The 27,230-nt window shown below is 46.8% G+C and overlaps 1 long non-coding RNA gene across 1 annotated transcript in view; it reads left to right on the top strand.

The window, feature by feature from the left end:
• Window positions 1-1,346: 1,346 nt before the first annotated feature.
• LOC139796316 (uncharacterized) overlaps window positions 1,347-27,230 on the top strand; it is a 30,887-nt gene continuing 5,003 nt past the window's right edge. Inside the window, exons 1-4 of the long non-coding RNA XR_011725939.1 lie at window positions 1,347-1,466; window positions 5,552-5,670; window positions 17,487-17,616; window positions 25,022-25,137. This is a non-coding gene — a long non-coding RNA (uncharacterized lncRNA). The remainder of the gene's footprint in view (window positions 1,467-5,551; window positions 5,671-17,486; window positions 17,617-25,021; window positions 25,138-27,230) is intronic.

Below are 27,230 nucleotides of genomic sequence, written 5' to 3'. Positions count from 1 at the left end.
AGTGTAGGGGTGTAAGAAGGCAGGCAGAGGGGTGCTGTGCAGGCTGAGGGAAGCTGTGATGCTCAGACCTTTTTTTTTTTTTTTTTTTGCCAGGCTGGGCAAGGCAGCAGTGATGCTGCGCGGAGCCCGTGTCCATCACCCCCTGCATCCTGCTGGGAAGAGGCGGGAGCTTCCCAGGATGCCCACCCCAGCCTTCCGGGGATTTTCGCTCCTCCTTCAGCGGGAGGAGATGAGAGATGCTGGCAGGGGATGAGAGCTTTCCAGCATCGCCTTCCCAGCTCCATGCCATCTCCCCATCCCTGACAGCCTCGCCTTGCCTGGCTCAGGTTCTGCTTCTGGTTCTGGTTCTGCTTTGCCATCCATAGCTGCGGGAGCACCAGGCAACCGTTCTGCCCCCTTGGGTTTTCTCCCAAGGAGATGTTCTTTTCAGGGAGAAGCAGGAAAATAACCAGAAGCTTTTGCTCCTAATGTTATGAAAGACAGAATGCCTTGTTCTGGGCTGGCTGGTGCCAGCTCCCTCCTCAGGGCAGGCAGATTCTGAGGGAATTTCAGTGTGAGGTTCCCTGCAGCAAAGGGAAGGGTATCAGGGGTTGACACCCCCTCAATTCCACCCCCCTCTCCCCCCCCCAAAAAAAAGGAAAAAAAAAGGTCCCCTCTGGCCATAGCCAGCAAAGCAGCTCAGCAGGAGCCATGGGAGATGGATGTGGAGACAGAGATGGAGCACAGAGGGAGAGGGTGCAAACTGAGGTAAAATGTAGGCTTTGGAACCCTGCTACTGGCTATTTCCTACATATCTTAAAGTTTTTGTTTCTTCCTTCATATTGTAGCTGTATAAAATAGAATTTTGTGTTGTCTCCAGGGAAAAGCATTACATGTCTGTCTCGCTGGGACCTTGCTCTGTGTGTGAACTAGAGACCAAATGCTGCTCACCCAGGCCTCCAGTCTTTGTATGTAAAATCTATTGCTTGCACGAATTTGGCAATTTCAACCTACCTTTTCCAGTCCTGGAGGGTATTTTCTGAAGCTGAGACGAGTTAGGAGGTTTCTCTTCAGGCAGTGCTAAGGTAGAGGACATTCAGCTCTTCCTCAGACTCGTCCCTCACATGTCTGAGAGACTTTCCTCTGAGGGCTCTTGTGAGCATCTGCTGATTTCTCTTAGAAATATCAAGAATAAGGTTGTGAAAACACCAATTAAAAATTCACAAAGAATTTCCAGTAGCTTATTTAGCATTCACTAAGGCAGATGAGAGATTTGGGTGCCAAAATATAAGAGGATTTTGACACTGCCAAACCTTCTTTGCTAAGAGCCGCCCTCGGCCTCGTGGCGGGAAGACGAGACCGGAAGATGGCGGAGGTGACAGCCGCTGCTCGACCTCCCTCACAGAGCTTCCCAGCCTCCTGGGACAGCTGGAACCTTCCTCCGGGCAGATTTCCTGAAAAAAGGGGAGAAACAGCTCGTATTTGAGGTATGAGGCATGGGGTGGAAAGAAAAAGCAAGGAGTGAGAAAAACAGTGCCACAAAACCACGGCCTTGTCCTATTTGGAAAAAATTCTCCACCCAAGGAGTGGTGAGGGGTGGGAAGAGGTTGCCCAGGGAGGTGGTGGAGTCGCCATCCCTGGGGGTGCTCAAAACTGAGGTAAATGTGGTGCTCTGGGAGCTGTTTTGGTGGTTATGGTGGGGCAGGAGTGGATGATCTCCAAGGTGGCTGCTGGCTGTGGTGGTGCTGTGGTTCTGGAAGCCACTGAATGCACAACAAAGCCAGGGAGCAAGAGCCTGGAGCAGCACTGACAGGTGGAGCCACTCTGGAAAAGGGGGGAGAGGAAAGGGTGGCCAGGCACAGCAATCTGAAGGTATGAAAACCACATATATGGAGAGAGAGGGGCTAGCATCAGGAATTATTCAGGGGATGTAAGGATGCTGGGCTCGGGACTGCCAGTTCTCCTCTGGGTCTGGTCTCTGGCTTCATCTGAGGTGACTGGTCAAACATGGGGCACCTGAGGCCAGGGCTGAGCATGGATGCTGGTGGCATCCAAGAGGACTCCTCTGGGAAGCAGAGAGGGAGGCTGGGAGCCACACATCACCCCGTTTCCCATTTCACAATGGAGGCAAGGAGGTGTCGCTTGGAGGTGTTTGTGCTTTTTAAAAAGTGAATGGGATGTGAAAAAAAAAATCGTTCCCTACCCCCTCAGAATGATTTATGTTGGCATTTAATCCCCCTTGTGTTCCCCTGCCCACCACATTCTCTTTTTTTTTTCCCCCTCTGCACTTTTGCTAGCAGCAGGAAGGCAGCACGCTGGTAATTACAACCCCGGGCTGTTTGGTCACAGAACTAGGGAAGGAGGTGAAGAGAAATAAATAAATAAACAAATGACAAGTCCCATCAATTATCATCATCATCATCAGTGCAGGTCCCACTCTTTGCAAAGCCCACCAGTGTGTTTCCAGGGAGACTACAAGGGACTGGTAGTGATTTGTTGCTGGGTGCTTGGCTGGTGGCAGTGCTTGCTCTCTGCCATGTGCACTGCTGAGGCAACCCAAAACCTGCCAGCAGCAAGGGGGGGTCTTGCTGCAGTGCTTTTTTGGGGGGGGGAGGGACATGTGCATGGCCAGGGTGGCACATCCATCCCAGCAAATGGAGGTTTTGGGGTCTGGCACTGGGCAGCTGCTGCTGCAATGCCTGGGGAAGTGTGGTGTGGAGTGCTTGCCTGGCCAGAGATGTTTGCTTTTCTGATGGCTGTTTCTCAGAAGCTGGGCTGTAAACTTCCAGGCTCTCTTTGTGTTCACAGGCTGGTGGGTTGCACAGTTGTATCCTTCATTAGAAACTCATCCTTTCCTGGGCTGCCTGTCTGCAGGCCATGATCACTGGAGCAGGAGATGCAGGGAACTGATGGCTGATGAGCATCACCTGCACTCTGCTTTTCCATCCCCCCAGTGTGCCCCGGAGCCTTGGGCAGTGGGCTCAGGAGGAGGGAGCTGGCAGCAGATGCTGGCAGGGGCTGCTGCTGCCTGTGCAGTGCCTGTTGCCAGTCAGTTAATTAATAAAGCTTCCTGGCCTCTTATCCAAGCCACCATCTCAGCCAGTTTGTGTTCCCTGCAGCAAGCCATCCCTGGCTGGTTTTTATTTTTATCCACGTTGCTTTCTAGCCTAAGGTCCCTCATCAGGCTGTCTCAGCCCAACAACAACAATAAAAAATGCAAACTATTCACAAAACAGGGCCAGGGGTGTTCTCCCTGCTTAATGCTTGCAAATTTGGCTATCCAAGCTCTCTGCATCAGCTCCCTGAGGCTATTGTCCTGGTGTCATTCAAGGCAGTTGTGTGGTGTCTGGCTGCTGGAAAGTTTTCTTCTCCTGAGGTGAATTCTTTTGCTTTGTTTCAGAGGTTGTGGAGTTTAGGTTTGTTTTGTTGTCGTTTCTTTGGTTTTCTTGGAGTTTTGGTTTTGTTTTGTGTATTTCTGACATCCCAGTGGGCAGGTGGTGGTTTCAAAGGAAAGCAAAGCTTTGTGGTGTGGCTCTTGGGACAGAGGTGAGTGGCTCAGCAGTTTGCAGCAGGAGGGCAGCCTCTTGGGGGATGGATTAGGAAAAAATGTCTGGAATCAACAGGGAAGTCGTGCATCCTTGAGAGCTTCTGCAAGCTTGCTTGTCCTCCCTTGGGAACTGATGCAGACCAGCTGGGCATCCACCCATCAAATCAGGGCTCTGCCACCAGTGCCCCCTGCCCCCTCCTCACCTGGACACCCAGGAGGGGGCTGATTTCACTGAGCTGCTGAGCAGCCATGCCCCACCCCCCTGAAAGCCATGAATTACTAATGATGAATTACTAATTACATAAATTACTAATGAGAAAGCAGCTCTCAGTCAGGATGCCCACAGCTGCACTGCCCCTGGCCTCTCCCTGCTGGAGGTAACTGCTCCAAAACCTTAGGGGGGATTTTTTGGCTCCCTTGTTTCTCCTGCCCCATCCCTGGCAGTGTCCAAGGTTGGATGGGGCTTGGAGCAACCTGGGCTGGTGGGAGGTGTCCCTGTCCATGCAGGGGGTTGGAACTGGGGGAGCTTTAAGGTCCCTTCCAACCCAAACCATTCCAAACCTTCCTGTGATTCTATCCTCCCCATTCCTCTGCATGGGAAGGGAAATCTGTTGCCTTCAGTTCCTCCATTTGGTTTCTACCCCTGATCTCTCCTCACCTCCCAGTCACCTCCCAGTATTTTAAAAATGAAGGTGTTTCCCTTTTTGTTTTGTTTTGGGTGTGGTTTGGGTTTTGGTTTATTTTTTTGTTTGTTTCTTTTCTGTCTTTTTTTTTTTTTTTTTAAATCTTCAGAAGAACAGCCACCAAAAAGAATGAGGTGGTTGCTTTTTCATCAGCCTTTATCATGGCAAAGGGTGTTGGTGGAGAGGACCAAAAATTGGTGCTTGGATTTTACAGCTGGAGATGGGGCAGCAAATATGTGCAGTTATCCTTTCCACAGTAGAAAAGCTCAGAGAGCTGAAAATACCAAGATTTATGATTATTAATGTTGCTACTGATTGCTTTTCTTCCATTGGGTGTTAAAAATGTGCTCGTGCTTCACCCTTGTGCAGTGTCCAACACAAGAAAATGTCACTTCTTGCCTCACCTGTGCCACTACACTGCAAGTCAGACCTCTCTCACATCCAGCAGCAGCATCTGGGTATTTCCAAGGAGTTAAATATTTCTGGGATTCACATTCAAGAGAGAATGAATAAGATTTAAAAGAAAACAAATTTGCTTTGAAACCTGGAGGTTTAGATTCAAGGGCATACAAAGAAGCTCCAGGATTTAGCTAACTTGTGTGAAAAATGAAAAACCCTGAGAAAAAAAGGAAAGAAAACAACAACCCTGCTGCAAGCAGTATTAGCTCCCAAAGCCATAACTGTGCAAAGCTGGAAATCCCTTGCTCAGCTGAATCTAGTGCACTGGTGTAACATCTTAAGTGAATTAGCTGGCACTGGAAAGCCAGCATTTCTTATAAATAATAAACCAAACATTTCTTCTCCTAGTCATCCTGACAGCTTTTTTGGAAAGCTGCAAACACAATAGTTGTGTCAACCAGCAGTGTCGTATTTGGATCAGCACTTTGGTTTTCTGATGGGAATTAAAAAATGGAGTATCTGAAAAGCAGCACCATGCTTATAGACTGGAAAATATTGTCCCTAATGCAGAGACAGATCACCTATGAAGTGATAATTAAAAAAACAAAACCAAAAAAGCAAGCGAAGAAGAAAAACCAAACAAAAAACCCCCATTATCCTTGTAATCTTGGGTTTATATTACATCCTTGGGTTAATATTACATAGTTGAGTTGCTTTCCCTTCTCATCCTGAGTAACAGGGTTACCCTGGGCAGGGTGGTGAGTGGGGAAATCTTGGAAGATCAGGTCTGGTCCACTCCAAGGGAAGATGTAGTGCCTGGGAAACAGCAAGACTTTTAAGCCACAGAGCTTTTGATCCCTAAGAATAGGTGAGATAAGAGAGATGTAAAAGCAAACAACCAGGAAAGGCTGAAAATATTTATATCTTCTCTGTTGTATTTCAGGGAGTGGCAGATGCCACAGTATGTTGTGGAGCAGAGGATCCATAAGGATGCCCAAGAAGACCAGGAAGCTCCTGTGGAATTCTTATGAGCAACTCTGGGTCTGGGAAAGCTACAAAATGGTGAGATCTCAAGGCATCTGTCCCTTCAGATAATGCTGTAAAAAATAAGTACTGTTGGTGGCCATTTAACACAGAGCTGGTGACAAAATTCACATATGGGGTTTTTAAAGAGGTTTCCAAGTGTAGATGCTGAAAATGGGCACGTGTGTCTAACATGCTGGCCAGGAGCCTGAGATGGGAATAGAAATTTCAGTGGTCCTCTCCACAGAGTGCTGCTTGGTGTGACTGGAGGGGTTCAGGGTCTTGCTGCCAGTGTTACCATTTTCCTAGAGACAGGGAGGAAAATCAAGACTGGAGATGGTGAGCAAGGCAGGCACTGGAGGAGCCTGAGGACAGACAGCCCCATTTGGCTGTCACTGCTGGCAAACAAAGCATCCCACTGAGTGGCAAAGGCTTCTGGAAGGAGTCAGAGAATGAAATGGGTTCAGTGGCAAGTGGTGTTGGGTCTGTCTTAACTGTGTCAAGTAGAGAAGTCAGCCTGGTGCTGGGATTGCCTTAGCTCCTCCAGGAGCCTGACTGACATCCCAGATGGAAGAGGCAACTGGTTACTTGACTTGCTACTCCAAGCCTTAAACCTGGTTATCCTTCTCCTGTGTGCTGCTGGGAAGGAAAATAAGGGGTAGAAGAAGAGGAGGAGGAGGAGATCTCTCCCTGGAGGAGATTGTATAGGGCCCTGTGCTAGAAGAGCTTAAAGATAGCAACTGTGAAAGGTTTAAATTTAATTCCATACCCACATACATTGTCACCACTGAAATTAGAACAGCTATCCCACAGGGACATGAGAAATCAGGTTTTTTAAAAAGACATGGTAATTAAAACTATTAGAAAAAAAATCAAACCTTTTTATAACATTGGTTTCCCAGTTTTCCAATGGGATTATGGGGTTAGTAAGGTGAGATCAGGGGGGAAAAGAAGATGCTGATACTTTGGAAAGCTAATTGGGGGCCAAAGTGAAGGAATCCACCCTGTGTTATGACAATTGCCAGCAGCTGCAAGCAAAGAAAGGAAAACCAGCCCCATCCCACTTGTCATACAACTGGCCATATGGAAATACTTATTTGGGAAGCAGTGATTGGGAGCTTTAATATAAAAATTGGTTTGGATTTGTCTGGGAATCAAAAGGTCTTTCTCCTTCAAGATTAGCATTTTATACTAAATATGAACAAAAGAAGGAAAGCAATTCCTGCAGGGTTTTTCCAGCGTGGCTGCAAGGATTTGCAGTTGTGGGAGGGTGTGCACACAGGGCAGGGGGGAGGCAGTCAGGCCCTGGCTGCTCAGCTCAGCAGGGCTGAGGTCTCAGCCACAAAGTCAGCCTGGCTCAAACAGTTTGAAAATAAAAAAAAAAATCAGTTCCAGAGCTAAGAACAAAAGGAAAGTTGTTCACCTCTTCAGAGGTTTACAGTTCAAACAAAGCAGTTTGGGGCTGAGCTCTTTGCACTGCTGGAAGCCTCTGTGCAGAGGGTGAATGCAGAGTTAGGTCTGTGTCAGGATTCCATCCCCTTTCCTCTTCCTCCTATTGCTTTAAAGGATAGGCAACTGTAAACAATTTAAGACTGTAGATTGTCCAAGTCAGTGACTTGGGTATCTTTTAAGATAAAGATTCTTTAAGTGCACTAATGCAATTCTTACAGTAGTTGGAAGTTCTGTATAGCAGATACCAGCTATGATTTTATGCTGTTTCTGGCTAGAGTAGCCTGGCTACTGCAAAGAGCTTAAAAAGCTTATTTCTGCCTCTGCCTAGCTTTAGGGATGGGTGGATCTAGATTGATCCATCTCCCCTCTAGGTGCTCTTTGCCTCCCTATTGCTCCCTGAGTGAGGGAGACCCTGGCTTGCAGCCTCCCTGGATGCTGCCACCACTTCCCCTCCTGCCCCCCCAACCCATGAGCTTGAAAAAAATGAAGCCAAGGGAAGCAAAAAATAAAAATGGGAGCATGTCATCTGCCTCATGCCTGGAGCAGAGCCAGGCTTTCTGGTATTTAGAAGAAGGGGTCCAAACAAGTGTTTATTTATTGATTGAGAAACAACACAGCATTCCTCTGACTTGCAATCGGGTTCCAAAAGGGATTTAAATAAACCCTTCCAGTCCAGAAATCCAGACAAAATGTCATTCACCATATGTTTATTCCTAAAACTTGGCACCTACTTTCATCAAAGTAGTTTTTTTCATGCAGGCTGTTTGGTAGCAGAGCTCAGCAAAGCAGGTATAATTAGCAGCAGCACTTGAGGGGGGAAACAGGCTGAGAGCTGAGAGAATGATTTCCAGAGAGCTGAGGTGGGGATTTGGATTAGAAACAACTTTCCCAGCTTCCCATTCTCTCCGTGCAGGTTACTGGAGTTGCACTTTTTATTGATTTTTAAAACAATTGGAAAAATAGTGTCTTGTGCATTTCTTAAAAAAAAAAATAATAAATGTTTAAAATGCTTGTAAGACTAGCTGAGAAATATCTCAATAAATGGTCTTCCAATCTGACTGGCAATAACTGCCTTACAAGGAAGATGTAGGACAAGTTGCTGTGCTCCATTTTGCATTCAATTAATGTTCATCAGCCAGAACACAAGCCACTTTCTGAATACATCATTTATATCAGCTTTATAAATTATCCACTCTTGTACTGCAGGCATAAGTCACTGTGCTGAAGCTGTGCAAAGAGCCTCAAAGGCATAAGCAACTAGAACAAGATGGGTTTGTGTGAAACTTCTCCAACCTTTTGCATACCAACACTAGGATTATTATCAAATGCTCAGAGATTCTGGACTTTAAACAAAGCCTGAGAGCTAAGGAGGCAAAGATAATGGATCTTTTTCCTTCTTTCACTTTGGTGTTTATACACAGGCTAATAAAATTATAAGCTGATTTTTTAATTAATTTTTCCTTAGCTGCAAAACAGAGCTATCAAAAGATTAAATGCATGTGCAAGTATCCCCTTTTTAGCTAAATTACTAAAAAATATGAACATGATTTTTTTTCTGAAAGTGGTAAAAGTAAGAATTAAAAAAACATGAGTTCTTTCTCCTAACACATGGAATCTCTTTTTCTTTTAGGAAACCACACTAAAGGGTCTTCCTAGCAAATCCACTGATTGATTTTCTCCACAGAGCACAATTATGCATGCAAAGTATTTTTTGTATTTCATGAAATATTACTTTTTAATTCAGGTCTGCATTTCTGGCTGGCTGGTGGGAGACACAAAAACCTGTGTGGTGCAATGCCAGCCTTGGGGTGTGCTTTATGTCTCTGGGTGTGACTGTCAGGTGTGAGCTGCTCCTGCTGCATCTGGTGGGATGGCACAACCAGCTGGAGGAGAGGGATTGCAGGACTGCATCCTGGGGTGAAGTGGTAGAGACTGCAGGTGCAGGAGGATGATGCAGTGGGTGTGAAACCTGGGATGTACACAGCACCACTCAGTCAGGCATTTCCCTGGGCCTTGGTACAGTATCAGAGACAAATTAAGCCATTTTTCCCAGTCCCCAAATTGTGCTGAAAGCAGGAAGGCTATGGGTAAATTTTAGGAATATTACCCATGCTGCTTCTGTAATTTGGTGATAGAGCATACTATTTTAAAAACCCTTATGGTTCTAACTCTGCCACAACAGCCTTTTTAGTGCATCCAAAGAGCTATTCATACCTTCAAAAAAAGGACATTACCAGTCTTATATCCTTCATCCTGCAAAAACCAGAAAAAACAAAAGCTGGATAAATTCTATCTTCATAAGGTTTGTTTCCCCATCATTTTGCACATGTCCTCTGGGGAATTCTGTGCAGCCTAGAAGTGCCCACACTCAAAAGGTGCATAAACCCAAGCAGTGTGTGAGGCTTACACAGCAAATGGATCTGATGCTTTTATGCTTACCCCACTGCCATGCTGGTTTCCACACAGCACTGTCTGGGCTCAGTTAAACTCTTTTTTCAGGCTGATGTTACAATCACATGGGAAGAGCCTGGGGCCATCCCATGAAGTGCACAGTGTTTGCCCCAAATGTTTCACCAGCCAGGGGCAATGGTGTTGCTGGAGTTGTCCTGCAGAGAGGGGGCTATGGGGGGGGCTGTGTACCCAGGGGCTCCTCCTGGGTGGGCACAGCAGGCTCCAGGCAGCTGATGTCCCTCTGCTCCAGGTGCCTTTCTGCAGACACAGCTGAGGTTATTCATCATCCCCACCCCCTTCTCTCCATCCTGCTGTTTCATTCTGGGGTTTGTTTGGTTTTCCCTCTGAGTCCTTAAAAGTGGCAAAGCTTTCACTGGCACCTTAGTGCTGCTTCAGGTGAGTGGTTGGCAGGCAAAAAACCTCAGAGTACACAGGAAGGCACCTGGGATGCAGGTTGTGCTGTCAGTACACACACACACACACAGTCACTGAGATGGAAGGGACCTCTGAATGTCATCTAGTCCCATCCCCTGCTAGCCCAGGATCACCTGGAGCACATTACACGTGGCTGCAGCCAGGCAGGTTGTGAATATCTCCAGAGAAGGAGAGTCCACAGCCTCCCTGGGCAGCCTGGACCAGGGCTTTGTCACCCTCATTGTAATCAAATTTTTCCTCATGATTAAATTGAGCTTCCTGTGTTCCAGAGTGTGCCTGCTGGCCCTTGTCCTGTTGCTGGGCACTACTGAAAGGAGGCTGCTCCATCCTCCTTATCCTCACCCTTTAGGTATTTACAGACATTGATAAGGTCTCCTCTCAGTCTTCTCCTCTCCAGGCTAAAGAGTTGCAGCTCTCTCAACCTTTCCTTGTACTCTTCTTGACTCACTTCAAAAAACCACATCTCGGGAAGCAAGCAGAGACTAAAACCCTTATCCAGAAAACAAATAGTTCTCCACATAAGCCCATTGGGACTCTCATAGGAGTTGTTTTGATTTCCAAATGGCACTCTGTGGAAATTAGAGTTTTATTCATTCTCAGAGGGGGAGGAATCAAAACACGTGGAAAGTGTTTTTTAGAAGTGTGTCTTGTGATAGGAACTGGGAGTCTGGGAGGAAGGCAAGTGATTTTTCTTGAGAACTTGGCCACTATTTTGGAAGGTGTAAGCTGAACTTGGAGGGAGGCAGGCAGTTTCCCAGCATGATGGATGAGGCTGAGGCACCTGCCTGGGCTGTGCCCCCACGCCAGGGGTGGGTTTTCTGCTCCTGGCTGCTGCCAGCCTCACTCAGGCTTTGGTCAGGTATTTTCATCTCTTGGGAGGGTATGGTTTTTTTTGTTTATTCATCAAGATATATGTGTAAGTAAATCCTGACACCTTAGGGCAAAGCTTCCCCATGCAACAAAACTGCTAAGAAAGGAAAATGAAATAAGAGCAAGTTACAGATGATGCATTGAAATATAAATCTGTTGATTCAGATATGCAGGGATGAAATAGCAATTTTTTTTTTACTTTACCAGGGTCAAAGAAGCAAAAGTTAAAACAGAAACCAGCTTGGGCAGGAGCAGAGTTGAGGCTGTGAAAAGAAGACCTAACAACAGCCCCGTAGTAAGCACAGATGAATGGAGATGATGGTAAACTGAATGGGATTAATAAGAAATGTAGCTTTGCATACAATGAGGCTGCTTGTTTGAAATGCTGGATACAGGCATTTCAGCACAGTTCAGTTGCCATACCAACCCAGTACAAGCATCACATAACCTTTCATCACATTATTCTGCTATGATCACATTATTTTACAACTTTGGTTGCTAGGAGAGCCCGGTACCTTTCTGCATGCCTCCAACAGTTCTCACTTTGCAGAGATATCAGCTTCTCGTGGCTGGCCTGGGAGATAACTTATGGGCTCATTAGCAAGGCAAGAAACCAAATTATACGTGTAGGAGGAGTGAGTTGCATTGGAAGAACTCTCCATGGGAGGATGGCTGGGATTTTCTCCTGCTGTGAGGATGGCAGGGCTGGCTCTTGTCAGAGAAGTGCTGGGATGTGAGGAGGTGGCAGTCTGGGGGCCAGATGTGGAGGGAGCCTTGGAGGGGTGGCTTAAGCTGAGGAGCTTCTGAAGCTCTGACTTGGAAGAGTTTATATTACAGAGTGCAAGCTGCATTTCATGCTGTCAGGTTCCTGTGCTGGAAGTGCTAACAAACATGTGGTTATGACTCTCAAGTTGTTTCTAAGAGGGAAGAAGATGATTCCCAGCCACTGAGCCACCCTTGTGAGCACAGAATAATCTAATATACCCTGAGCAAAAGGTATCAGCTAAGCTGTGGTGCAGCTGAGTGCCCTGTGCTTTGTGGCACTTGGGCATTGCAGGGAAGGGGTGGTTGCTGTGTAGGGTGTGGGGCTGGCACTTGCTGGGGCACAACAGGCAGCAGAAATCAGTGAGAGCTGTCACAGGTTGTGTGACATCACTCTGAGGAGGGGGTGTTCTGGCACGTGGCCTTACAGGTGGACAGGGGGGCAGTGTCAATGGCTTGGGGTGGCAGCTTTGGTCAGGAGAGAATGTGGTTTCCTGCCAATGCTGACTGCTGAAAAAGGCTGCTCTGGGAGAGAAGGGATAAGGGCAGGGGCAGGTGTTCCTCTGCCTGGCAAAAGGAACTGGCACTACTTTCCTACCTCAGTTATCTCTGGAGGCTTCAGTGTTTTGCAGCTTCTGGAGGACAAGGTCTTGTATGTCCATGTGTGGGTTGTAGGTACAATGGGTAATATGGAGGTCTGAAGTGAACAGGAAGATGAGAAGAACACTGGAATGTTTTTAAGTGTGCTTAAAAAACAGGAGTTGATGGTAGGAGAAGAGCTTTTCTTTTTCCCTGTGGTTTATATATGATTATGGAGGCTCTCTGGGAAGATTTTGTCCTTAAACCACACCCAACGGAGTGAACAGAAGAAAATCAGGGTTGTTTTTTTTCCCCCCTCAATCTTCCTCCCTTCTGTGCCCTAAACTGAGATTGCAATTAAAACAAAAGCCCAGCTGCCCAAGAAACAAAAGGGAAATGTATGGGGCAACTTAAATATTATCCCCATGCTGTTCTCCTTTGGGAGTTAGAGGAGCTGGCAGCAGTGCCCAGCCAGGGACTGGAATAACAGCATGCACATCTTACAGTGGAAACAGGGGCTCAGCACCTTTGTCACTCTGGTGATAGCCATGCCTCCCCTTGGGGGGACAGAGATTTTGGGCACAGGCCTGGAGGAAGAGGCATTTTTTCTCCCAGACCAGGAAAAAGCTGCCCAGCTCACATTTCTGTGCAGCAAGGGGCCCTCCTCACTCTGCTGTGGAGTGTCAGGCTGTGGCAGCTTGTGGAGCACCTCTCTGCTCTGAAATGACAGCCTGGCTCTCCAAAGTGTCACCACCAATCCAGCCCCCAATTAATGCTGTGGGTTTGTGGGTTTTCTGACACTTGTTCTCAAAGGCTCCTGTGGGCTGCTGCAGCCTACAAGCCAGGGATCACTTCTGCTGTGCAAGACTCAAAAAGAGAAGGGAAAAAAAGGCTGGGGAGGAACAGCCAAGGTTTCATTATTCCATGCTAGCAGGAGAAGAGAATACATTTCCTTTAATACGAAAATGTGTCATTTAAGAAAAGATCCTGCTGGCTGATCAAGCTCTCCATTAGGTACTTTTGCATGTGCATGCACAGAGCCAGCAGCTAAGCCTACAGCACTGCTGTATATTGGAAACCAGAAAAATGCTGCAGAGTGCTTCTAAAGAATAGCAATTTGGAGGCTGTGGGTGGTTGGTGGGTGTAATAGAAAAGGCTGCATATGGAGGCATCTGAATTAGGCTTCTCTTTAGGCTGCTTACAGTCTCTATCAAGATTGTTAAGAACCTGATTCTGCCATCCTTATCCTCACCTACAACCATGTTCTCCTGTGAGCAATTTAATTTACTTGCTGCCACTTGTACCCAGGGGCCTCACACAGAAGCTGAGCATCAGTGGGGCTGAATGCAAGTGGAAAAACACTGAGCTTTACCAGATTTTTAGAAAGCTGAGGTCAGTTGGTCAACAAACCCCAGCTTAGGGCTGACCCAGCACCTGAGTCACCCCTCCATGGTGCTTCCCATCCCAGAGGCTGCCAAGATCATGGCTGTCAGCATCCCCAGAGGGAACAAACCATGCAGCTGCTCTCTTCATGCTGCTGACTCGTGCTGTCCCCTTCCCTGCCACCCCAGAGCATCAGCTCAGTGACCTGACACCCCCAGGGACTTCTCCCCACTCCCAGGCATCGTGGGCAGCCACAGCCATCACCAGCTCAGGACACTCAGCAGCTCTTTTCTTCCTGGTTGCTTTGGTTTGGTTTGGTTTGGTTTGGTCTGGGGGTTCTCTTTTTGGGGTTGGAGAGGTTGTTTTACAAAACTCCCTCCTCTTCTCCTTGAGGCTCCTTGTCCTTGGGAAGCCATGTGAGCTCCTCACAGCTCAGGAGGTGACCACTATCAGCTTGTCATCTCCTGCCCTGGGGCAAGCACAGGCAGCTGACTCCAGCCTCACTTCATCTGGTCCATTAGGGTTACAGTGCAGGGAAAAAAAAAACCAAAAAACCCAGCCCTTGTTCTCCCTTGAGCTCTTTGCTTGGCTCTTTGCTTTGCACTGCTTCGTGACCCCGCGTGCATTGGTGCCTGAGCAGTGCAGAAGCCAGCTCAGCCTGGGCCCTGATTTCAAGAGCACTTTCCCCCTGTCATTTATGGCCCTCGTTTTGCTGAGGGAAAGTTAATCATTGGCTTAAAACCAGGCAAAATAAATGCAAAGGGAAAGACTCACCAGATTGGTGGAGAAACTCTGATGTGTTTCCTAGGACGTCCCTCTCGTTTGCCTCTGCAGAGCAGGGCTCTGAGCTCCTCGGGGTGAAGTGTGTCTGAGCACTTCACAGCAGGCAAATATTAACAACCTTAGGCTGAAGAAGCAGCCTGCAATGTTGGGGAACCTGAGGTCCATGGAAATAGTCACTTTTTAATTCTGCCCTTCATCTCAGTGATTTTGGCAAAGAGCAGGACTGGAACAGAACAACACCACCAAAGCACTCCCAACACCCACACACCCTCCAGTGCTCAACAGCCATGATTTCCTCAAGGTTTTTGATGCCCTTCCAAGGTAATTATCACATTCTTACCCATCCCTGCTTTTAGAAATGGGGACATTAGGGATTCTCAGAGCAGTGCAGAGCCAGCAGACTCACTGTGTCCTTCAGCTCCCAGCAGATCCTCTAAAGCTCACCAACCATCTCTGGTGGTACAGAGGAGCCCACCTGCATCCTCTAGCTAAGAAAACTCAACATGCTGTGACCTGAGCTGTTTGTAAAGAGAGTCTGTGTCCAATAATGCTCAAGTTTTCTGTCTGAACTCTACTTTTCCTGCTCACCACTATACTGTGTTGGCTGCCCCCTGGAAGCAAGCACAGTGACATACATGGCAACCTCCATGTGAACAGGTAGGGTTGCTTACAGGTTTGCTCTTCCTTTTTCCCTTTGGGTCCTTCCTGATTCATCACAGGGGAATAGTGGATAGTGGGCTGGGTGGACTTCACCAGTATGTAATGATTTCAGTGAGCTTTTTGGTCAGATGAAATATGAAAGCAAACCTGGAAAGACTTGAAATGCTTTTGTTGGTGGACCTAGACCTGTGTACCACATCTGAGAGTGTATTTGTCCTGCAGTAGAAATCAAAGTCCCTTTGCACCCTCTTTTTTTCCAAGTGATGTTTTCTAAAGAGGGAATGACATGTAGCTGGTTGAAAATGCATATGGCAGAGAGAGAAAAATAAATCTTGTATTTATGCAGAATGAGCAAGCAGTATGGAAGTGATATATGCCTGCTGGTAATTTAGCTGCAAAGTTAAAGGGGTTTTTTTGGTGTTCTTTGGAGAATACAATCTGGCCACCCACAGAGAACAAACTGGAACCCTGGTGGGTGGGTTTGTTTGCCTCAGCAATGCAGCTGTGCTCTTCATGGAGCAGCATCCCATAGGATTATAACCAAAGCAAACCAGGATGCCTCATGATGTCCTCAGGTTTGAACCACTTGAACACGTGTGTGTGTGGGGAAAAAAATCCAGGCAGAAGGTGGCATGGCAGAGGCAGGGTATCATCACTCCTGTAACCACCTAAAGGCCATGGTGGAGAGGTTGGTGCTGGTCACAGGGAATCAGGGATAGAACAAGAGGGAATGGCTTCCAGCTGCACCAGGGAAGGGTTAGACTGGAAAGGAGGAAAAAAATGTTCAGAGCAAGAGTGGTGAGACAGGGGAATAGGCTGCCCAGGGAGGTGGTGGAGTCACCAGCCCTGGAGGGGTTTAAGGGGCCTTTGGATGTGGTGCTGGGGGATGTGGTTTAGGGGAGAACTTGGCAGAGTAGGGATGATGGTTGGGCACAATGATCCCAAGGGGCTTTTCCAGCCTGAAATGTTGTATGATTCTATGGCAGGCTGCTCTTTGACACCTGGAGCCAGGGGTTGGGGTGTGTCTCAGGCTGGGTGGTGATGCTCCTGCCCCCAGCATCCCTGCATCACCACTGCAGCCCCTGCTTTTTCTTTTTTTCCTGCTTTTTACCTGCCTGCCACTCCCCTGGGTATGTGTCCAGGCAGACATTTGTCAGGGAACCAGCCTTGGTGGCCTTGCCAGCTCCCAAACAGCCAGTTTGACCATGGCCACGTGCAGCATGGGAGGAGGAGTGGCTTCCTTATGTTTGCATTTCAGTTTGCTTGCTTTACTGGTTTGGTATAAATTACACTGATTTCTAGCAAACCCAAAAGCTTACAAAATTAATGAGGCAAGAGAAGAGCATTATATGTAAATGCCAGGGAGCAACCTGTGCTTCTGCCATTTATGGTTGTATTTTACTGTCTTAGGAAAACCCCCATTGAGCTACAAACTTCTTCTCCATGCTGTACAGGTTTTAAGAACCCAATAAAAATAAGATTGAATACAGTGGCCAAGAACTAGACACTTAAACACACTGAAACCAGGCACATAGTCACAGAAGAGTAATTATCTTCTCTGTGTGGCTGTGTTCCTGTCTCTCTGGTGAGTCATGCAGGGTGGCAGGAGAGCAATCATCTTCCTCTCTTGTGGGATTTCATGGCAGCCTCCCCAGATAGGACTTCAAAGAAACAATTAATGGGAAGCTCATTCCTGGGAAGGCTTTTTATTTGCTGCTGAGCACTGGGCACTGGCCCTGCTCTAAGTCACCAGAGTCCCTCCCAGGGCATGGTGATGTGTGGGCACATGGGCCACTGCCCCTCTCCTGTGCCAGACAGTGTGGCATCAGCTGCAGTTCAGAGGCTGCTTTGACTCCCAGCCCCGTAAAGTACCTGATTTTCTGGGCAGCTGTTTTTAGAAGCCTCAGCTGGTTTCTATAGGATGTGGCCTGGGGGTATCTCTTGGCAAATTCAGAGGTAGCCCTTGGGCTTTGGTGCTCTGCACAGCCCTGCACGAGCTGTTGCTGCAAAAGCTGCAGTGTCTTTCACAATATATTTTGTGTTGTTTGGGCACTGGTGAAGGCAGATGTCTGTAATCCCATCCACCCTTGCAATGCTCTGATAAAGGACCTGCTGGTTCATTCCTGGGGGTAGCAGCCCCTTCCCTGCTAGGAACCAGTCTGACCAGTGCTGCATGACACAGGCTTTCCATAGGTCAGGAATAATTTTGTCACAGAAGCTTTTGTCTTAGACCTAAACACTAAATCAGTAAATCCCTCCCCTCACTTCTCAGAGCAGCACAAAGTCACAATTGCAACCCCAGAAGCCTTTTCTCTTACTGAAGGTGCCAAAAATCTGCAAATGCACAGCAGCCTCCCATAAGAAGTCCCCAAGAAGAAGGCATCTCAGAAGTTGTGGCCCTGGGGATAACCAGCCAAGAAGGTACACCAGCAGGGGAAAATGTTTCCTGATTCATGGCTTTATCTCCTATTTTCTTCCAGCTCCTGTGGTGGCAGCTGAAGAGGTTGCTGTCCCTGACTGTGGGAGATCCCAGGCTATGTGGATGTGCCAGTTAGAACTCTGGTTCCTGTGGGACCAAGGTTTTCAGCTGAGAAATGTGCCAGGCCCAAGGTAGGTACCTCTTTAAACTCTGCTTTGGGGTTGGCAAAAAGACTGTGGGATCAAGTGGGGCTTAGGGCTAAAGAAACCTGGTTTTAGACAAACCATAGCTACTTTTTAATGACTTTCTCCTCATCCTGACATTCTTAGAGATTTTTGGTATTTATTTTATGGTGGGGTGTGCAGGTGGTGCAGCTATCTCTTAATTTAATTTGTTCTCATCTCATAATTGCATCCCAGAGGAAACACTGAGTGTGCTACAGACAAACACAAGAGCACAGTCACTCTTCCAAGGCTGCCGTATGCTCTGGCAGAAAGAGGACTCTGTGGGTGTTCAGTCACCCCCAGAGCCCAAATTGTCCCTTTGATCTGATCACAGTTCCAAGTCCTTCTGCTTGAAGACACCTGACAGTGTTTCTGGCCCATGGAAGCAGCCCAGGGGAAGGCAGGTGCCTGAGATGAAGAGGAGGCACTACCCAGATACATGAGGGGCTCAGAGGCTGCCAGAGGTTTCCTGCAAACTTCTTGTTAGCTTCTGACCTGCTGCCTGGGTTCAGCCAGGAGGACAAGTTTGCAAAGAGAGGTGGGGGTTGGTGATTCAGGCCATTTGGATTTCAATAATGAGTGGAGCTGTTGAGCTCTTCCAGCAGGTCTATGGCCAGGTGTCCCTCTGGAGAGAACCATTAATTGCTCAGGCACTGATTGCTGTGTAGTTACAGCTGTAGCTCTCTGTTTAAGGCCAAACTGTCCCACTGTGCTTTCTGCCCCCAGGATGCTTCCTTGGCTCCATGCAGGTTACTACAGCAGAGAAAACTGGGAAAAAATTCCACTGCTGGTATCAGTGGGACAGAAGAGGAGGAATGTGCAGCCCTTCAGGTTTGCTGGAGTTGGAAGAGGTGGTGAAGCAGCCAGGAGGTGAGCAAACTGCATGGGCACCCCCCAAGCCTGTGTGCTGCAGCCTGGAGGGGCCCATCTCTCATCTTGCTTGGTTCTTTGTATTTTATTCTTAATCTTTAGCTGGCAGGGAGTGGGGACAATGCTCTAACATTACATGAGCAGCAGACAGCTCTGTCCTCAATACCTCAAGGTACTCCAAATTAATGCTGATAAAGCTGGCAGCCTATGCTAATCCCCAACTAACTGCATGAAAACTGATTAATAAAACAAAACTTCAAGCCCCAGCAGCTCCTGCATTCAGGTCATTGACCCTATTTTAAGAAACAGGCTTTTGTGCCCCTGCATGTTTCCCAATCCTGGGGTGGGAAGGCAGGAGAGACAACCAGGGCCACGCACTGGTCTCTGGCATGGCCATGGCTTCTGCCAAGTTCTTCTCTCCCAGATAGAAAAAAATGTGCTTTTATGTATTCTTTTCACTAAATCCTCCACTTATGTCCTATTAAGAGTTTCCTGATGTTTTGTACTAATGTTCTCATTATTTAGTAGTGACAAAATAATATATTTGGTTTCCAGGAGAGCAAAATCCCTATTTTTTTACCCGTGTTTGTCTCGCCTGGGAGATGATTCTAAATGTGGTGCTATTAAGACTGCATACATTTAAGCCAGGAGTGGTTTATGACATGCTTAAAGTGTCTCTCTAATTTGTTTTTCCTGGTGAATTGGGCAGGAGGTAAAATACATGTTACTTCTACTGGACAGAGTCTGAGGGCTTAGCTCTACCTAATTCATCTGAAGGTAATGAAATAGCTCAGGCCAAGAAGCAGGAACCTTGAGGAACTCCCCCCAGAGGGAGGGTCGTGGGTGTCTTTCCACAAAGGCTTTGAGGGAGTTGGATTTGAGAAACAGGGGTGGCTGCATCTTGCTGCCACCACTGTGGACTTGCTCCCCACAGAACAGCCAGGCCATAATAACTGGCTGCAGGTTTGGTGTGCTGCAAGGCCAGAATATTCATCATTTCCCCTTTGGAAACTACTACCCTCATGGTTGGCTGCTTTTCTGTGGTGCAGCCTCAAAGAATCCCACCAATCTCAGTGCTGGGCTTTGCCTTTATTCTTTTAAGAGGGCTGTCATAGTGTTCTTTTTCAGGACAAATCTGGTAAAAGGGTTGCAGGCTGCTGCCTCATCCCAAACAATTGAGTTTGGTGACCCATCAACGTGGGCTCCCTCCCTTTGCCCCTTGGCTGTCTCCCTGTGGCCAGTTAGAGCAGCTGGAGCCTCTATTTCAGGGCCATTCCTGAAGGTCATCAGCCTCTCAGCCATTTGCAGGGATTTTTTAAGTGCCTGGCTATATCCTGTGATAATAATCCACAAATTTAGCCATAGATGGCTACATTTCCCATCATTACAGATGAGGGAAAATGGGTATTTTTTCCAAAACCCCATCTGAGTCCTAAATCTAAACAACCAGTACAACATACTTGCATTTGAGGGGAGAAAAGAGCATAATTGTTGCTGGAAAATACTGTCTTGGCATCACCCTTCTGCTGGGAAACTCAGCACCTGAAGGGCCTGTGCAGGGGAGATGCTGCCATGCTGCTGAACTGTGGCTTTTAGGGGAAAAAAAATACCCAAGAGAGAAGTCTCACAAATTACTGAGTCTTGTGTTAAGAAAACCAAACCCAGTCTCAGGTATTTCTGCAACAAAAGGATGGAAATAGAGTGAAGGTGAGAGCTGGGGGAGAGGGGGAGCTACAAAACACATTTATTTCTGTCTTGTGAAGTACCACAGCATGTTGAAGCACTTCAGTGAAAATCAGGAGAGATGGATTCTGACACAAATGTGTCATCTGAATCATCTAGATGCACGTCTCCCTGCCAACATTATTCATAGGTGAACTTTGGGAAGTGCTAGCCTCATCAAAATGAGAAACCAGATCACTTCTTCCCATCTCCAGACAAGCTCAGCTAGGGAAGCAAATACATCATTAGGTGCAGGAAGATGAGCTTTGAGCATAAAGGACCAGAGATCAGTTACTGATTTTTTTTTTTTTTTTTTTTCCTTGAGAGTCTGTGTGGCTCTACAAGGAAAATGTAATTTTGTGTTGCTGAAATTTAATAAATTTCTCATTTCTTCCTATTTCACACGGGCCCTTAACTTTACCAGCTACTGTTGCAAAAATAACTGGAGTGTTCAGAACTGCAAATATAGGTGCAATCTGAGGTGCTCTCATCCATCAGCACACTCAGCTTTCCTGGCATGCAGTGCAGGAGCCTTACCTGGAGCAGAGGCAGAACTTCTTCCCTGCCACCACCAGCACCCATTGTGCTGGTGCAAAGTGCAGTAATCTCACACAAATTCACCCCCTGCTTCCCAGGGGTGTCAGGCAAAACTTCCAGCTTGTTTTTCCCATCCCTTTTTCTGAGGAGTTGCTGTCAGATGTAATTACAGCTCTGCTGGGCAAAATGTTGGTGTGAGGCTTCATTTGCACAGAGAGCTGTGTTAGTCCTGTGGAAGAATCATGGAATGTGTTGGGTTGGAAGGGACCTTAAAGCTCACCCAGTGCCAACCCCCTGCATGGGCAGGGACACCTCCCACCAGCCCAGGTTGCTCCAAGCCCCATCCAACCTTGGACACTGCCAGGGATGGGGCAGCCACAGCTTCCCTGGGAAACCTGGGACAGGGGCTCACCATTCACACTGAAGGATTTTCTTCCTAATCCAGTCCAAATTTACCCTCTTTCCATTTAGAGCCCCTTGTCCTGTCACTTCATGCCCTCATAAATAGCCCTCAGTTTCCCTGTAGGCCCCCTGAGAAGATTAGGGGGCAACTGAGGAGCTGGAGACCAAATCATCAGGAGCTTGAACACCATCTAGAGCCACTCTGCCCTGGGGGACTTCTCCCTAGAGGAAAGGAAAGCATGCTCTAGCTGCACCTTTCTGTATTTTGATGCTGGCAGCAACTGTGTCTTTCTTTTTGTCTGTGCTTTTATATATATATATATATCTGTGCAATTCTGTATGATTACATTAGAAAGAAAAATGAGGGTGTATAGAATTATCTTTTGAACTGAGTCCTTAGATATATTTGAAAATTGTTTTGTAGTTTTTCAACCTTTAAAATAACTTATTTTGCTATGAAAACACTCTGTGGTTTTCCCTGAATACTTAACATTGATTCCAGCCCCTCAAAATGGTGCTCAGATGTGGTGCAGAGGAAAGTTTTAAGATTCAGTTCTCTGAGGCTCACATCCTAAGTAGCCCCAGAGGTATGTAATGTTTACTTGAAAAGCCCCTGACTAGCAGTTGCCCAGCTGGGCTGCTCTGACCACTGATGATGTTCTCCAGCACACACACACCCAAGCCAAGCCTTTATCCTAAGTGTAAAATCAGGAATCTTCAGGCTGTTTCATCAAATCTAGAGAAAAAAGCCATTTAATTGCCAGCACTGGCAAACCTCTGTTCCTGCCAAACCCCATCACCCCTGCCTCTGCCTGCAGTAAAAAAGAAAAACTTTTTTTTTGTTGATTTCAGTGAGGTGAGGAGTGGGCCCAGCTCCATTCACACCCACACTGTATGTTTAATTAGAAGCTATTTTTCTCTAAGAGCAGGCATTTGAATTTCTGGAGTTGTTGCAAAGAGCTTGAAGAGAGAGTTGCTGAGGGGTGGGGGTGTTTCAGGTGGGAGGAGGCAAATAACAGTTGGAGGGGGGGAGAAAAAAAAGGGTCTTGGTTGGGGGTAGTTTTGTAATGATGTGTAATCAAAGGCTGTTTGCATATTCTGCAGATTTTTCAGAAGTGTTTTCCAACCTTTTCAGGAGAAAATGTGACCACAGCCTTGCTAATGCTGTCTTCTCACCAGATCCCACGGGCCAGGATCACCTTCTGTCAGGGAAGATAATTTCCCCTGAGACATTCCTCCCCTTTCCCTGTCCTCTTCCAGCCTGCCACACATGTGCTTGCAGTCCTGTTCCCAGGGAAAAAGTCATTTATTAGTGGTGTAAAGAGAAGGTTTGTGCTTGACTTAACGAGCAGAGCCTGTGTCTGCTGACTGCTTGTCCTGGGGGGATTTCTGAGGCTGTTGCCTCTGGGTGCAGGCAGGTGACAGGAGTGCAGCTCCCAGCCCACGGGCTGTTCCATGGCAGAACTCAGGCAGAACCAGGGATTCCTAACTCACCTGCCTGGAAGTTTGCATCTCTAAGTACCCTGACAGCTTGCACAGGGTGCAAACCAGGGAATTTAGGGCTGAAAGTTGATTTCTGAGCACAGGGATGTGCTAGATGTGAATAAAAAGTCCCTCCTTACAGCAGCCCAAAATATCCAATCCAGTGTGAAGGCTGCAACTGAGATGGGCTCTGAGCACCATGAACTTTGGGAGTCTGGGGAAGAGGAGGCTGAGAGGAGACCCTGTTGCTCTCTTCAGCCACCTCAAAGGGGATGGGGTGAGGAGGGGACACAGCCTCTCCTTGGTGGTGTGGGACAGGACCAGAGGAAATGGATGGAGGCTGCACCAGGGGAGGTTGAGGCTGGGTATTAGGAAACATTTTTTCTCTGGAAGGGCTGTCAGACATTGGAAAAGTGCCCAGGGCAGTGGTGGAGTCACCAGCCCTGGAGGTATTTAACTGGTCCTTAGGGCCATGGCTTAGTGGTGAGCTTAGAGTGTTGGTCAGAGGTTGGACTGGATGGGCCTGAAGGTCTCTTCCAACCAAAGGCATTCTGTGAAAGCAGCTCCTAATTTTTTGAGAAGTGCAGCCATGCAGCTAAGTGTTTCTGAGGCTTCTCCTTTCCTCTGGGATATATGAAGATACCTTTGGCCTTCCAAAGAAACCATACATCCTGCTGCACCCATCAGAGCTGGTGGAGCACAGGAGGGATGGGGTGCTGACCAAGCACCAGCACCACTCTGGGTTAAAGATGCCAGAGGGACTTGCTGGCAATTATTATTTCCAGCTGTTCCTGAAGCCCAGCAGTTGGTGTGGATGGAGCTGCCCAGAGATGCAGTCTGATGGCAGCAGTGGGCATCCTGCAGTGGCAACATCAAGAGGAAGATGTACAGTGTCTCCCTGAAGTGCTCGAGTGCCCACTGCTTTATTTTGATCCTGGTGCAGTCCTCCCTTCTGCAGCTTAATTCATTCTGATTACTCTCTAGCTGACTAAAATTGAGTAAAGCTGTCAGTGCCAGCAGTGAAGATTAAGATGTGCTCTGCTCCTCTTGTTTATTTTCCCCTCAGCTTGGAGGCTAATGTGGTGCTGAGGCCCAGCAGTCCTGTGCCTACACAGCAACCCCCTGCTTTGCCCTGTCCCTCTGCTCCTGGAGAAGGAAGAGGAACAACAACAGGAATAGGTGGGGTGGCACAAAGAGCCACCCACCCTCTGAGCAGCTCCATCCATCCCATGGGATGGGAAGCTGAAATGAGCTGCTGTAGGCACTGCACTCTGTGCAGCTCATCGGATGGAAAAATACTGCTTCAGTATATTCCAGGGTGGAAGCTGCCTTTTGTCAGCTGGAAAAGATGGCTTAGCATCAGCATGCTGGCTGCAGGGAGAGCAATGCAGCCCTGGGGGACAGGAGTGTCACTGAGGGTGTCTGGGAGAGCTGAGGGGGGAGGCCTTAAGGAGTGTGAATATTTCAGGGGAAAGGGCTCACCTGAAGGCAAAAATAAGGCAGTAAAACCAGTAGAATTTTCCTCTCTTTTGCTCATGTGCAAATCCATGCAGAGCAGGGAGAGGGCCTTTTAGGGAGTCTGTGGTGTGGGGAGCAAAGCTCTGTGGCAGCTCCACTTTCCCAGAAATAATGATCCTTTAAAGATATATATAAAGATATAATGATGCTTTGTAAAGATATTAATGACCAACGAGAAGTTCCTCATTCTGGTGAGGTATACTTGGCACTGTTACTGACACTCACGGTGAAAACACCACTTCAAAGGCCTCCAGGTATTCTAGACAAAGGGGAAAATTCTGAATGCTTCTAAAGTGACTGAGTGTTTGGTTAAGGCCAAGCTGTCAGATGGATAGGTCATCATCAGCCTGTTCTTTGCCTGATTGTTCTTGGCTTCTCTGTGCCTCAAGAACTGGAAAATTCAGAAGCTGATGCCTGCTGAGTTACTGAACTCTGAGGAGGAGGATAGCAAGGGGGGAGTATACTGTTTGTCTTCTTACTCAAGTAGTTATGAAGGGAGATTTATAACAGAAGACAAAATTCCAGGGAGGAGCTTAAAATAGGTGTGAAAATGCAGTCTTCCTCAACTAGATTTTAAAATTGCAAAATCTAAAGATGATAACCTGAGTGTAGGTTGGACAGATTCTTCCCTTTAAGAAAATCAGCATTTTCAGACTGGTAAGGGTCCTTCAAAGTAAAATGTCTGGAGAAAAAAAAAAAGTGGACAACAAGGATGGGTTAAGAAAGGAGGATGGACAGTAAAGCTCATAAATAATTGCTATTTAAGAAGCATTTGTGTATCAGATGAGGTAAAAAATATTAAAAAGACAAAAATCACTTCTTTTATATCCTTTTTTTCCAGATTCAGAGGACACAGATGAATATAGCAGTTGTTCCATGCAGAGAACAGATGTCTGTCAACTCTTCCAGCTGAGGAACCCAGCAGAGCTGTTTCCAGACCAAGAAGGAAATGAGAAAGTAAGTCTGAGGTGTTATGGGAAAGTTTTATCTGGGAGATAATTCTTTCAGATAGTGCTCACATGTTGGGTTTTCCATAGGACAATATCCCAGACATGGGAATTTCCACTCTATTTTTATTTAAGAGGCAGTGAGTCTGTTCTGAGAGTTTTGGAAATATTCTGTCAGTAGGTAGGTCTGATGATCATCATATCCATACAGGAGGTGGATAATTATAAGAGCAAATGGGGGTGTTTTGTGTTTGGGGTCAGTGTCCTTCTAACTTGGAATTTCCAGCTCTCTCCTGTGCCTCCCTCTTTCTTGAATTTCATGTAATTTCTGTTCTAGACTGCAGCAGTGCTGCCAGGGAGAACTGAATCAAAAGGAATGTGCACTGCAAGAAGAGTCAGCTTTGACTCAGCATACTTTTTTGATTTAAAAGCTTTTTTGACTTGGTAGGAATTGGGAGGGGTTGAAACCTACAGACATCTAAAAATTAATTGCTGTTATGAAATATCTCTGATTCTGGCAGAAAGCCCTCAAACTGGTGATGGAAACAAACCTGAGACTGTGTTGACTGTATGAACAAACATCATAAACTTCAGAGACAAGTGTGGTATGCAAGCACTCTGTCACTCAGGCTGTAATGATTGTGAACTACTGAGCAGAAAGGTGGGGGAAAAAAAAAGACTTTATTAAAGGCAGGAGTAAAAGGTGTTCTGGTCAGCTGTCATGGGTAGAAACCCAAGTTATCTTCCCCCTGGGTGAACATAGCATCAGGTGGCTGACAAAGCAAAGGCAGTGGAGCTCCACATGGAAAACCCACCAGGACTTTTGGGATCTTGATGTTTTGTTTAAACAAACAACACACTGGTTGCTAGTAAAATAGTTTTTTTAAATTTCACTGTATTTTATTATCTAATGTAGTATAAATTATAAATGAGATGATATGATCTTTTATATATCCTAATATATCAGTATTCCTCAGTAAATATTACCAGATACATTGAAGGATTTTTCAGTCCTTCATTGCTTTGCATTATGAAGTGCATCCATCACCAGGGGACACAACCTGCTCTTTACATTTAATTCTTACAAGGAGACCAAAGTGCAGACTGGAAGGGGATGGGAAGAGACTGAAGAATATTGAGATAAGGTGGATCCACTCCAGCCAGCAAGGCTGGATGGAATTCACCCCAGAGTACTTAAAGCACTATCTGAAGCAATCACTGAGCCACTGTGATTATCTGTAAAAACTCACAGAGGAGAAAGGAGGTCCTTGAAGCAAGAGAAGGGCAAAACTAGGGTATTATATTTTCAGGAGAGGAAAAGAAGGACGCAGGGAATTACAGACCTGTCAGTCTAACTTAGCTCCTTAACATATTCAGTAACAAGTCATTAAGCAATCAATTTGCAAGTAGCCAGATTATGTGGTGACAGAAAAAAAGAGAATAAAAAAAGAGAAAACATGGGCTTCTCAAGAACAGTTGCTGTCAAATCAATCTGATTTCCTTCTTTCTTACAGTGGCCTGCCTAGTGCACAGAGAGAAAGCAGCAAATGCAATAAGGGTTGATTTTTTGGTAACTTTTTGGACATATATATGTCAGGCTAAGAAATCTGGTATAGTTATAATTACAATGGGGCAGGTGCACAGCCTGTTGAAAAATAACTCTGCAGCAACAGCCAGTGCTGGGTTGTTGTCAGGGAGGGTATTTCAAGTAGGTCTTATATGCAGTTCTATGAAATATTTTTTTATTAGCAACTGAGCAACAAGCAAACAAATGCAACCTGCAGATGATGCAATGAGGAGATGCTGCAAGTCCCAGGATCTGAATGTGAAAATGTGTTGGGAGCTCAGAGAAATGACTCCCAAACATTTAAATTAAATTTCACTAGGAGTGGTCCCAAAGGCTGTGCTGAGGAAGGAGAGATGGAGAGACTTTGTGTCAGGGAGAAAATAACCAAGCAGCAGCATGTTGGTAAAAGACTTGAGGATCAGCATCCACAGGTGGGTGCCACCTTTTCCTACAGCTGAAGAGAAAGCAGAGAAAATCTGGGAAAGCAGTAGAATGCCAGGAAGCACAGCCCATGAAAGGACCCTGAGGGAACTGGG

The sequence above is a fragment of the Heliangelus exortis genome, chromosome 4, assembly GCF_036169615.1.
Source record: "Heliangelus exortis chromosome 4, bHelExo1.hap1, whole genome shotgun sequence".
Taxonomy (NCBI): Eukaryota; Metazoa; Chordata; class Aves; order Apodiformes; family Trochilidae; genus Heliangelus; species Heliangelus exortis.
This window is presented reverse-complemented; position numbering and strand designations above follow the sequence as displayed.